General features: G+C 37.8%; 1 protein-coding gene across 1 annotated transcript in view; it reads right to left on the bottom strand.

Annotated features, from left to right (window-relative positions):
* The window catches only part of LOC149796827 (glyoxylate reductase/hydroxypyruvate reductase-like), a 28621-nt gene extending 16104 nt beyond the window's left edge, over positions 1-12517 (bottom strand). Inside the window, exon 1 of the mRNA XM_089961472.1 lies at positions 12453-12517. The gene's annotated coding sequence lies outside the window, so the exon portion shown is untranslated. The remainder of the gene's footprint in view (positions 1-12452) is intronic.
* Between the last annotated feature and the right edge of the window lie 2306 nt (positions 12518-14823).

Consider the following 14823-nt stretch of genomic DNA (forward strand, 5'->3'; position numbering starts at 1 on the left):
GAACATCTTGATTTATTCAGGCAATCTGTCGTTGATGTACACTTTCGAGCTCGTATAGGAGCTGGTGATGCCAGAGCAATCGCGGTTATACCCAGCGACAAGGCAATGTTGCTTGAAGGCGCTGGTGGCAGAATGAAAATCGTTGACGCACCAGTGGAAAATATGTAATGATTTAAAAACACGATTATTTTATAAATGTCATTATACCATCATGTTAGTGTCAGTCTGACTCCTGCTCAGATTAAAAAACTACAATCCGCATCAATAAAAATCCGGAACCACAGCAACGTTAAAAAACAATCAAATCACAGGCGGTGAAAATAAACTGTCGTTGACGGAACGCCAGCGCAAACATCTTGATAAAGTCAAACAATCCTAAACTGGAATACGACTTAAACTTTCCATCGGAGCCATCAGCGACGCCACTAAAACCGAATGAATCTTTCCGTTACTCGCGAAAATAGCAGCGCTGATATCCGCTAAAGCCCCAGCCGTTGCAAAAGCGGCCGCGTTGGGTGCTGTTGGAACCGCTGCTGTAATGGCATTCAAAAAGCAACGGGAAAGGGCTTAAGGCTTCCAGGAATTCATCCTCGGGGAAAGGGTCTAAGACTTCCAGGAACAATTCGTTTATGGAACCGCTAGCGGTCCTACCGATGTCAAATTTTGATTTACTTGATGCTGCTAAGCAACTAAAAATAACAAAATTTAGAGGCGTTTTATGCGCGATCAGTTACCGCAGCGACCAAACAACACACAGAAGGGTATTATTAATCTCGAAAATAGTACCGTTGCAGGAACTCATTGGGTAGCATACGCGATTGATCCCCGTGGAATTATTTATTTTGACTCGTATGGGCTATCTCCACCGCAGGAATTCATCAGCTATGTCACGCCGTACAAAAGCCCGGTTTGGTATTCAACGCTAACAACACAAATACTAACCGATCCACCAATATGCAGCCGTGAAGCAATCGCTGTACTTGACGCTATTTCAAAGACGCCATCGTTACCACCTCACAAAGTTGTGCACAATTATATAAGTGCGTCGTTTGTGAATAATGGTAGATATTTACGGAAGATCCCGCGGTGATACTACTAAGAGTAAAACAAAAGTTCGACGAAATGGATCTGTCAAATTACGCGACCAAAGATGAACTCGCTGATATCATGAACCTCTCTGGGGTTGACCGAGATGAAGTAGATGTTTTTCAGGATAAATACGGCGTTTTGAAAACGAGCAATATCAAATGGAATGATATAATTCGTAGAGTTATCGGTGCTACCACGGATAATATTCCTGTGTTTACTGAGGGCGGTAGAATCAGAGACTCAAATATATCGTTTATAGCCATCAGAGATGAAATTGCAAGAAGCGTTGCTAATAGTTTGAATAATACCGGCGACACAATGACAGGTGAACTCAGCATGACCGGAAATAAGTGGAATTCCTGATATGGTTAACAAAATTAATCTGATTAAAATTCCTCACAAACAGATCACCTACGTAGCATACACAGTGTCATCAGGATTCTCAACATGGTCACAGCAAAATAATACTATTAAACATACCTCGGAAGTCACTGGTGTGTACAGGTTGTCTGTGTTCAGCGCTACAAAATTTAGTATATACTCTACATATCCCGGGCGGCATTCAACCGATAAGTTTTCTGGGGTTGTGTCAATTGTGTTAAATAGCGGAGACGAAGAAACATTTATACTGGAAGCAGCTGATAAGAAATTAATCGCAACATCTTACTGGTGGTGTCTGGAATTTGTTGCTGAAACGCCTCAATTGGTTACTGTGTAAAGCATAATGGCCGTTCAAAAGATTAGATATGATCAGGTACATCAATGGCAAACAGCGCTAAAAACCATCGTTGACAAGTATACAACGAAACTAAAAAAAAAATACCGAAGACGTGCAGTTCTCATCGATGTTGTTGTATACTCGGTATCTACACTCGTTGCGTCCACCGGCGTAGTGTTATCAGCGCTAAAACCAGTGACAAAATCAGTAATAACAATATGTGTTTCATCATCAGCAACAATTGCTGAGATTTTTAATATTATCGCAAAAAAGATATCCACGTGCACGAGCACAAAATTGCACGATTATGCTTTAAAATTACACACGGCAGCGTACGCGTATTCTAAATTATCGTCGCTGATTTCACCAAGCCTTGACGATACGATAATATCATATTCTCAATTTGACATAATGCTTAAGACATACAATGAAGTAATTGATTTAGATAACTATGATTTGAAAAATGGGAGTTTAAATAATGACAGAACTACTTCAGCAGATAGTCGCAAATACAAATCCGCTGAAAACCACGAAGATATCAGTAAGCTAAACCAACCCTGAATTACTACAGTTGGCCAAATATCAGGTCAAGATCATTTGGCGGTCTACAATCGAATAATTCGTTGGCATTTGCAAATCAAAATAAACCAGATGGAACACCCGATTGGCATGTTGTTGGAATACCCACGGGAAATTATGAGCTCGAACAAATCAATGAAGAATTCCAGCGTAGAACTAAATCTGTTACGGGGAAAAAATCCAAGATAGCCATAAGGGTTCATGAACCAACGCAATTAGCCGCGATAGAGATAAATTCCCCTGATTACGTCGTTGATATATATCAGTCATCGATCAGATCAGTGTTATGATGGCCTCAAGATTCCCCGCCGATACCAGCGGCATTACCTGAACCAACACGTGCTGATTTTACATCGGCGAATCGTTCGTATCATGGAATTACTCCGGAATATATACATTCATATCAGACGCGGAGTTAGGGTAAACGGGACGCGTTTACGGTTAAACCTGATGGCAGACATGTTTGGGTGTTAAACAGCAATGTAGAAAGAGGGTGGAATTATTACGAAAACCAAGTTAAGACAGCTTTTGATTTTATAAACCATCTCCATAAAAACAAAAAGAAAAAATAAGTCAGCGTTTTACCGAGTATCTTATTGATTGACATCTACGCGGGAAGAAATTATCAAACAAATAGAAATTTTAAATCAGATCATTGATGATATTGAATATTTTCACAACAGACTTATAAGTTTAGTTTTTGAAGCATGAAGTGAGCATAGAAAATCTTTCAATGATAAACATAAAATAACATAAGCTGATCTACCGACATTTAAATTTCCTGGATATAACCCAGACGAGTTTTTAAAAAAATCTATCATTGATATGATTGATGAAATTTTCCCTAAATTACTCGCTGAACAGAGAAAGATAACGCCGAAACAGGATAACATTCTCAGATACAACAATGGACAACACAGATAAGGCCGTCATATTTCGCCGGGAATTGTAAATATAACCTCAACAAAATCGCGGTCAATCTCGTATGTGGCGTAATTGATGGCAGCTATCAGACAAGCACAGAAATTCCAATCAGACGCAGCAAGGATATATCTTATATACTTTTACCCCGCAAGTTCCGCCCGAGTATCTGATTGTGCAAGAACCGATTAATCCGGTTTATCTGCGTTATCATAACCCGCTATAATCGCGAACAAATATTAAACTAACTGACCAGCACGGGCACCTGCTTGATTTACGAAATAAAATGCTAAGTCTGAATTTATATGTGAAATCCTAAAAATCTACGATTTTCGAGGATTTTTAATCGTAGAGTGTTGTTCCCCTTGATTTTATCAACGCAAAGTGAACATTACATACCTGAAAAATGCCTCTGACGCGTGATAGATATCAGGCACATTAAAAACAGTAAAAAAAGAATAACCCCCGTCCTTGATTTTTGTCCCCCTGATTTTATCAAAGGGGTGGATATTTTTTAATTGACAAATCGACTAAAATCAGTGAGAAAAAGAGACTAAAATCTGACATACTTTCACTTTCATTTCCACGAATGAGTATAACTTTCATTTTCATTACCACTGACAGTTTCTGACATAATTTTTCTTAATTGTCTTATGCGAGTATTGATGGGGGGGGGGTGCCTCATATTCACGAGTCTGATCTAATTTTTTCTATTGCGAGAGAGAGGGACGAATTCCCTCACTTCACTTTCTTTTACTGTAGCCAACGATTGAAAACAAGGAATTTTGAATTCGTTTTACGAACCTGTATTCTGTTTACGTTCTTGTAATGTTTCAAAATCAGAAATAATTTTATCAGGATTTAGTTTATCAGATATATTTATGCCGTCTTTTTCTAATTTTTTAATAGCAGAAATAATATCTTTGATATTTTCATAGTTCATTATACAGTATATATCTTTAAATTATATTTCTCAACCATATAACACAATTGTGCAAAAGATTACTGAAGAAAATATTTTACTCACCCCTGTAAACTTCAGTCCAGACTGACTAGAAAGTCGCTGATTCTCCGTCTTTATAGTTATACACACAATATTTCCAGTGAGTTATTTTGGGAACTCACACGATGATTCACTGGAAAGTCCAGACTGACTAGGAAGTCGAAATTTTCCGTCTTTACAGTTATACACACAATATTTCCAGTGACTTATTTTGGTAACTCACACACGATGATTCACTGGAAATATTGTGTGTATAACTATAAAGACGGAGAATCAGAGACTTTCTAGTCAGTCTGGACTGAAGTTTACAGGGGTAATTAAAATATTTTCTGTCAATTATCACGTAGACATTTAAATTGTATGATTGCAGCGGTACATAACACAAAAAAAAACAATATTTAATTACAAGCATTCTGAAATCTATCTCCGTTGATAAAATCAAAGATAAAATCAAGAGAACAAAGATAACTCTATCAACCACATTACATATCAGCGGCAGAGTTATTTCCGTTGATCTTTATCAAGGAAGTTGTCCATATCTAACACGATTTGGAACATAACAAAATGAAATCCATCGTTCATACTTGTGTGAAAAAGCCAAATTGGTTATTTTATCTACAACATGTTATACCCCGCGTGACTTAACACCGAAATACTTATCAGCCGTGGTCATTGACTGAAATATTATTTCTTTACCGGTCTCAATATTTATGGATTTAACCGCCCTCCTTGAAAAGGTTTTACATCTACCAGAATTCCCACGTGCAGAATTCTCGCTCCGTGTAATAGCTTGAAGGTTGTTTAAAGAGTTATTGAGTTTTTGTCCGTCAATATGATAGATCACAAGACCGTTTTTGATCCAACCGTGAAAAGTCTCGTACACAAACCTGTGACAGTAATACCTCTTTCCTCCAGCGTTGAATCTAAGATGATTACACCATCACAAAATGCTTCATAATTCTTGATGATTGGATGTAAGGTTTCTGAAAAACAGTCATTTTCAAAAAACAGCTGTTTACTGTTTTCAATTTTCAAAACAACAGCTGTTAACAGCTGTTTTTACTGTTTTTTCCATATTTTCACTAATTTTACAGTCAATAGCTTATTTTTTTGATGAACACCGTTTTATTGTATATCTTTCGTGATAAGTCTAAATCAATATATTTTTACTTCTTATAATAATATTTCAAGAATACAGGTGCATTAAGCGACTTGTCTGAGAGACGCGATCTTAATTTTGTACAGAAATTCGTACAGACCGAAAAAAACTCTTTCACAGTCCGTTGATGTCGGTTTAATGGATAGAATTGCGTTGTACAATTTCTGGAGATTTTCAGTGCGCTGGCCAGAGTTCCTGAAGAGCGTGAATTCGGACTTGAGCCTCCAACTGCAATTGATGATCCATCTTTTTGAAGCAACAAATTTAATTCATCTTGAAGAGACAAGTTCACACTTTCAGCATCATTTGACGATTGTTCGACGACATCTTCTACATCGTTGACTTCAAACAGACGACACGCTAGATTTCCTGCGAAAGTAGACCTGCACACCTGCATTCTGCAGTATGCGCCAAGCCAATGACAGGTCCTGCACTCCACGTGCAGAATGCAGACCGCGATGACTAGCAACCCGAGCAACCCGATGGCCAAGCCCGGCACAACGGTGAAGCCGGCCACGACCACAGAACGTTGGAGCTTCAGTTGTAGTATATTTTTGTTTACAAATTTCCGTTAGAAACAGTAAAACAGTTAGAAAAAAACAGCTGTTTACTGTTTTTTGATTTTGGACGAAAAACAGCTGTTTTACTGTTACTGTTAAACAGTTACCAGAAACCCTAATTGGATGTCGGACAAATTCTTTTTACTCCATTATATATAATATTATTTGTCTAAATTATAATTTGACTTTACAAATCTAGCTATATAATCTTCAGGGTTTCTTATAACTTTATCAAGAGCAGAGTCAACGTTTTTTTAATCGTAATATCTTTTTAGTTCTCTATATCTTTTACCACCATACTGCACACACAGCTGTGTTTTTCCTCTAACTCCAACACCACACCTTAAATGGGTGTTTGGACCAAGACTTCCTCGACGCACGCTTTGTAAATGTTGTCCGCAGAATTCATTTACGCAAGATTTGTTACAAGGAGTTAAAGACCCTATCATCAACCACCTGGATTTATTTCTTTTTTGAGTCATTGTATATATAATATCTTAATTTAAATACTTGTTTTAATATAATATGGAAGAGTTTGGGAGATTATCTAAAATCAAGCCTTGGAAAACTTCGATTCATGAATCCAGATTCGATCTTGACAGAAGAACTCCTGACTTGCAGAGGCGAGCTCTGGCTGATCCGATGAATAATCTGATTAATATTATTCGGGATGCTAAAAAAGAATTTCGCGACGACGGGGCATCTCACGTATTATCAACATTCAAAAGTATACGCGACGACAAAGTCATTGATGCTACAATGAACGATGAGCGAGCGAAAACGATTATCGATTATATCAACGATCAGAAATATTTTTTCAGAATAAAATTTGTTGTATTATCAGAAACAGATTCCGCTGAGTGGATTATCCGTGACAAACGTGACCCTGTCCTTGCTAATGGAGTAACCGCTGTGCTAAGTTAAAATTCCAAGCCAGGAATGCTGACTGGAATTGACAGACCATATTACGCTCGAGCGTATCCTATGACCGCGGTTTTTTTATGGAATTTATCAGCTAAATGATAACCCCAACATTGATGATCTTGCACCAATGAGATTTTCAAAGCTGAACTGTGTAGCCGAAGGAGTAATCGAACATTTTACAAACGCGATGCGTGGAAATGGGTTAACGAACCTACGATGTGAAAAAATAAACAAATGGGCTGAATCGGTTAAGGATACCGGAGCTAAAATAAATGATGTCGCCGAGTTAGGAAGTAAATCAAAATTTCCAATAATAGTAAAACCGATAACTGCAGAGATTTTATACGAATCAAAGAATAAGTCGAAGGGAGCTCCAATTGAAATTATTGATCATAATGCACACGCGTGGACCAGTGCAGTAACAATATTTCCACGAGATCGAATCGTAAGATTTTACTTCGGAGACATGTTTGATTTTATTCACGAAAAAAGTAAAATCGATCCTGTATCAGTATGGCTATTTAAGAGTTCCGATAATGAAAAATATGATCAATTTGTACGACCTAACGGCGAAATATATCGTAAAGAATCTCTTCATGAAGAAATGAAACATCTTGCGCAGAAATTTTCAACATAGAATACTGAGTAATTATTAAATAGTCGTTTTACAGTTCCATCTGTTGCAGCTCACTTTGCAAGAGAGAAAAATTCGTGGAAGCCAACACGATTTGAATTTCTCGAAGACGTGCAGCTAAGCTGCTGTGAATACGGACACGGTGGATTGTGGAATACCAAGTATGACCGCAACGACTTTATCTCGGTTGATATGTTCGCGTGTTATCCATGAAGTTTCCTTGGTTACGGAGAGTGTTCTGGGTATTTTGAAAGATTTGGACACCTAATACACGAGATGACAAGAGTATCGATAAATGGACCCCTACCCGATTTTACTCTGACCGGATTCGCCCGTATTGAGTCATTCCAGTTTGCTAAATGTCTTCATCCTATTTGTTATATTTGGTTTGGTAGGCATTTTTGAGAAAAACGTTGGGCACCAATAGTGCTGTTACGATATATGCTTGATTGTAAAATATTAATATCGTTGACTGTAAGTGAAGCAATTATATCATACCGTCCTCAGACCGAAGTTTGGTTACCACCACCTGATGAAAATAAAATCGCAAAGGATCTTGGCAGAAGAATAATCGGTAAATTTACTCAAGGCGGGGCATATGATCATAAACGACATTATGCACGATTGATCATAGACGATGTTGAATATGATTTTATAATTGTTGATGCAACGAAGAGAAAGATATTTGTAAGTCAAGAAAACGCTTACTTGTCTAATGGAACACGATTAGGTAAAATTGTTGGTTATATTGATGGCGAGTCACTTTCAGTTTACTCATTTAAGATCTTCAATGTTTGCTTATGTTTCTATAAAATTATTATCGATGATAAATAGATTCCCTGACACCGCGGTAAGAGCTGCTACGGATTCATTCCATATCGAAAGAAAATATTCAGAATTACTGACTCAGTTTACAAGTACTGATGCATTATGGGGTGAATGGAGAATAAAACAAGAAATGTTATATAATTATTCTGAATCCGCAGATGTTGCGGTTAAAGATATTTATTACAAAAATAATCAGATATCAGAATTATCGTCTGCGGCATCCGTGTATGATGCAGTATCCAGACGCAAGACGGTCTATCTAAAAGGACCGGGGTTCTGATAAAACAACGCGAGTTACTGAATTATTTCGGCAGAGTTCGGATAACATGGTTGTTTTAACACCTACAAACAGACTCGCAAGAGAAATGAAACAACGAGAAGTGCGATCATGTACTTATCATGGCTTTTTTCGATGGAAGGGTGACATTTGGACTCCTGACCGAATGGACGAGAAATACATTCCAAGGGATAAAGTATGCACAGTATCTAAAGATACATTAAAAATGTTTCTCGATTGGCTGTTATTGAAAAATACAGCTGTGGTCATGTGCGGCGATCATGGTCAACCACCAACGTCTGCTGGGATATCTCCACACGGGTGGCTAAAGAATTTTGTAGATTATTACGAGGAGATAACTGATGATCATAGATTTCTTGATTTAAAATTAAGGGAGTTTAAAAAATTAATCAGACTACAACCTAATAAAATTCAATGTGAAATAATGCGTAAATAATTTCAGAAACTTTTATGATCGATTTTCTGCAAACGTGGAGACCAAATGATTTGATAGTGGCAAGTAGAAATATAGTTTGTGATACACTTCAACAGCGGTTATTTCAGCTGCATAAAGAAAAGTTTCAGATCTACGTGTACCATTGTGTTATAGACCAGCTGATACACGACGACAGAATATCGAAGTTGATATACCAAGACAGACTGAGAAACAATCTCGTATTAAATGATGTTGTCGTAGTTGATGCTAGTGTTTTTGAGGATGCGCTGAGCGCGAAGAAGACTCCATGGACGCTGGGATATGCAATGACAATTCACTCATCTCAGGGGTTAACTATTTCTGATACAGTTGTTGGGATCATCGATGATCGTGTCGAATGGTCAAACTTAGTTTATCTCGCAGTGTCTCGAGTCAAAAGAATATCTCAGCTGCGGAGAATTGTCATAACGTTACAGAAACCCTCGATAAATGTCAAAGTGATAATGATATAGTAAGAAAATATAGCTGGTTATAAACAAAGTGACCAAACAAAAATAATTGAGAATTTGATCTCGATATTGAATTTGTAATAGCGCGAAAACAGCAGCAGAATAATCTTTGTGCTAGCTGTAATTGTATAATGTTGTGGCGATATTCAAATAATGATCCAAGACAATTTACCATGGATAGAAAAAAAAAGTAGTCTTGGTCATACACGCGAAAATGTGATGCTGATCCGTCTTGAATGTAATCGACGTAACGGCGCTAGTTAAGTGATCGCGGTGGTAACTGTGTGTCTTCAGGAATTACTTGTAATTGTTCACGTGTAAATCCCTGTTGAGGAGCAGTTGAATCTAATCTGTAGATTGCGGGTCTACCCGTGGATCTTGCACGCTGGAAATTGTATGTGTCGTATTGTTCCAGATAGGATCAGTCGCTCTTTTTTTACCACCTTCAAGTTCACCGGGTTCATATAAATATCTTACAGTAACATTACCCAATGCTAGTTCTTTTGAAAATTCACGTCATTGTACGGGTATATGTTGTTTTGTGATCGATCTCATAGGTTTCATGTTGGTTGTTCGAGTAATTTCATTATTTAATGCAGCTATTACACTTGGTAATCTTGCAACCCATTCACGAGATCTTTAGTCTTTAATTATTTTCTTCGCATACTGATATCCAAATAACCGCTCAGCAACTGTTCGATTAAATCGCTCAACAATTTCCTGATCACGATGAATTTCAGTATGTCCTCGTCGTATTTTGACGTTATGTTGCTTCATCAACGATGATACTGCGCCCTGAAATTCTTTGCCAGGATCAACTTGTAGCAGCTGTGGCCATCGTAGACCACCACGTTGATAAATTCGTTCAAACGCAGAAGGTACTTCAGTTGCTGTCTTTGTTAATAGCAGCTCTGCTTCCTTGTATTTACTTGCAACATCAACGACAGTTAGCGCGTATTTTTATGTTAACTGACGTCTTCCAATTTTAATAGTATCATGTGGTAAAAATAAAATATCTGCTGATGAACTTTATTTGGCACGCTAACATCAAAATGTGCATGCTGCATTGTTTTAGGCGGTGGTAGATATATTTGCCATATTGCCTGTCGTGCTAACCATTTTCAGCAGTAGAACATTCGTCACCTGCTGCTTCAGCGAGTTTACTAATCGCTGCTCTACCCGTCCAGTATCCTATTGGGCTATAACAAATAGACTCCATTATAATAATAATCGGTTGATTAATTACCAGCTCGGGAAATTTTCAATTTCCTAATGCTAGTTTACCCTTCATCGCAGATCTTACTAACCAATTAGCTAATGATTCTTTGAAAGATTTATTTTTTTATGGAATTTAACGCATGAATTAATTTTACATCTGCAATATGTCTATCTTGTAGATTTTTTCTTTCATAAGCTACATCATGAGCGTGACACGCTTTATCAATGGCATTTGCTGGATACTCACCAGGCCTTTGGTGATCTTGGTTATCAAGTCGGGTACCAGGATCACAATGATTATATCCTGGAAGGTGTTTTTCTCCTGGGTACTTACCCCATGGTGTTCCTGGTAACTTTGTTAACTGCGCGGCAATATCACCTTCCTTTTTTTTAAAACTCCGTCTGTTGAAATAAACTTAATTTTTTGGTACCACATCGTTCACACTTACCCGTAACTGCTGATCTGTTACTTTTTTGTTGTAATAATTGTTAGTCCACTTGTGGGGATACGCGTCCTGCATTTTACACAATATAAATCCATATTATTTATTATATTTCTACAACATGGATGTAATTGATTTGTCAGCGACACGAAAGCAAGAGCCGGTCAAGCATCATGCTGCGCTAACAAATTCTGTCCGAATGATCATAATAGGTCCATCTGGGGGTGGTAAAACGCAACTACTGCTTAATTTGATAATGAGATGGATCAAATGGGACAAGTTGTACTTAGTTGCACCATCAGTTGATGATCAACGATGTTACGATGTACATAATAACTTCAATGAAAACGCAAAGTTGTTGGATGAAAACGGTGATGATGTTATTGAATTTATTACTGACATTGGTGAAGCACCATCTGTAAACGATATTGATGGATTTATTAATAATTTAGTTGTATATGACGATGTAATGCTAGACAGTCAAATCAAGCTCGATTATTTTCTCGAGGAAGGCAAAAAACACAGATGTGATTTATGTCACTCAACGATACACACAAATACCTAAAGTGATCAAACTGCATTATTTTAGCTGTATTTAATGGTGTTGATACACATATTTTGAGAAATATTCATCATACTTGGTACAGCGGAGATATGGACATAATTAAGTTTAGAAATTTATTTAGTCAGGCTCAGTCAACCCCACATGGATTTATAACAATAAACTTACATGACCCACGATCGCGTTATCGTATAGGTCTTGATAAAAAATTTGGATAGTAGCAGCAGCGAGGGTGTTGACTCGGCACCCCCAGTCATCGCCGCGATCTTTTTTTTTGTTGTTGCGATTTTCAGGATGGCTTATTTTTGCTATTCGAGAGTAAGTCAATTAGAGGCTGTTCGCCCTCTCTGCTGCTCCTCAGATACAACCAGTGACTAAGAAAGAACGTTACTTGTATAATATTGAACGCATTCTCCTTTGAACAGCACTAACCACTAGGTCACCGGAGCGGTTAACTAGCTAGGTAGAAAACTATTTATGGGTGAAGTCGTGGGTCTCAGCGGCATCGACCCTGTATTTCCCTTCATTGACCTCGTCTCAACACACGTACATAGGTGCACAGTTCACAGGGTTAGGATGTGGCAATGCATACCTACACTCTTGGATCACATCCTGCGACAACTCCGACAAACATGCTGCTTCTTTCATATACAGCGTGTCCAAGTCAATGTTCACTACCGAGAGCGAATGCTAGCAACTAGACTTCCGCCGTCTCGCCTGTGTGATCTCTAGCCTTCAGGCATGACCTATTTACTATCTACCAAGACCGAATAACTACAGTCAGTAGCACACAGCAGGAGTGGCAACTCACCATTTACCGTACTGATATAAACTTTACTACATTCCACATTTCTACATTATAGCATAAATGTATATCGAAGCAGAAGTGATCATTTTACTGCTAGGTATATATGAAAATCTTGTTGCAAGTCATTTTCAAACATAGTTATTGTAGAGATGGAACAAAAATGTATATTTGCAGCTGAACCCCTTACTTTATACTGTATTTTAGTACGTATTTGCTGATGTGCTTCTTTGTAAATAGTTATTTTGATGAGAACATACATATATATATATATATATATATATATATATATATATATATATATATATATATATATATATATATATATATATATATATATATATATATATGGGGGGGGGGCCGAGTGGCCGAGTGGTCTAAAGCGCTCTCCGTTACGGATCACTGCCATCTCACCTCTGTCTGCGAAGGTTCGAGTCTCGGATTCGGCCAGTGTGGGTATGTGAGAAAGCTTGCCAGTAGCTTCTCGAAGGTCGGTGGTTCTTTCCGGGGATTTCCTGGGTTCTTCCTCCACCATTAATACTGGCCGCCATGTATAGCCTATCTTGTGCTGAAAAATGGCGTTAAACCCTACAACAACAACAAATGTACATATATATGGGGGTGGCGGGGTGGGATTTGGATTTTACACGTAGCTTTAACAATTTTTCAATTATATCTCTACGATGTCTGCAGTGTGACAGTTTATAGTGATGTCTAGCATTGAGGCATCATGCCGTAGCAGGGGCGGATTAAGGCTCACTGGTGCCCTAAGCACTGACAAATCTTGGTGCCCCCCTCCTTTCCACGTACACCTGCGAAGATAACTCTAGGGTGCACCATGATCAAGAAACAGAACATTATGATCAATTTGCACTAGTTTTATCATTTTTTTTTTACAAATCTTCATTCGTTTTTTTTTTTTTCTTTTCACCCTTTTCTCAACTTTGTGGTGCCCCCTTTGGCCCTGGTGCCCTAAGCACGTGCTTAGTCTGCTTAATGATTAATACGCCCCTGTGCCGTAGACATGTAGCATGATGTCCCACCCAGTCATATTATCCTGACACCAGACCAACCAATACGAACACGAACCTCTGAACTTTATCAATAAATAAACAGTTGTATTAATTTTGTATTATGTATCACGACTTTTGTATGTATTCATGATATAATTTGACTTTATAAAATATAAGATTGTACATTATATTTCAGATTTCACTTTTTTTTCAATTTCTTTAAAATTTATCTGTCAGTAGTTAATTAGCAAATGCAAAATGTGTATCCTCTTGCATATTTATTTAAGAATAATTTATACACAACAAAACACAGATCCATTTAAGGTTTTTTTTAATTTTATTATAATTATACTGTTTGCCTAGGAGGACTGTCTGCTGCTACTTATGAAACTGTTTTGGTTCATTCTGTCAGTGAGTAATTCAGTGGCTACTGAATGGCACAACGTGGCTGTACAGAGGTCACAGCTGGTCTGTGAAACTCCCTGACAGAATGTTATGGATAACCCTTGAGTAAAGTTTCTTCAGCGGAAACTGAAGGAGCCCAGCGAAGACTGGGCTGTCAAACGAAGGTTGGGATGACAGCGGCAACTGTGTGGACTTCACTCAATGGTTTAGTTTGAATACACCATATAGTGCTGAGATTAGATTCTTGGGTGAATAAATGGAATGGAATGAAGTGAATGCCCAAAGAAAACATATGTGCAGCAGATGTTATCCCCCAAGAATGTAATAAGTTGGGGAAGCCTTTAGTGTTCAATGAAGAAAAAGAGAACAAAAAATATGTGTACACAACATCAGCATATCAACAGTAATGTAAAAGAAAGGTATACATGTACGTAGCAATAAGTCTATGAATTAGGATAAAATGTCAAGAATGTCCCGGAGTGGTTCCATGCGTGTCTTGGAATATGGCAAAGATGAACTACGGGAATTTGAGAATGGAAACTACTAAGTTATCACATCCAGTTCAGATGAGAAACAATATGATCACATCCATGAAATGGGTAGAAGAATACCACGAGAATACAATAACACATCCAGGAATAATGAAACTGAATGCATGTATGGTTATGAAAATATGGATATGCACAAGTGCCACACAAAGAACACTGGTATCATACGCGTGCAGAACTCCACACATAATG

The sequence above is a fragment of the Sinohyriopsis cumingii genome, chromosome 6 (genome assembly GCF_028554795.1).
Source record: "Sinohyriopsis cumingii isolate HCF-2022 chromosome 6, ASM2855479v2, whole genome shotgun sequence".
NCBI lineage: Eukaryota > Metazoa > Mollusca > Bivalvia > Unionida > Unionidae > Sinohyriopsis > Sinohyriopsis cumingii.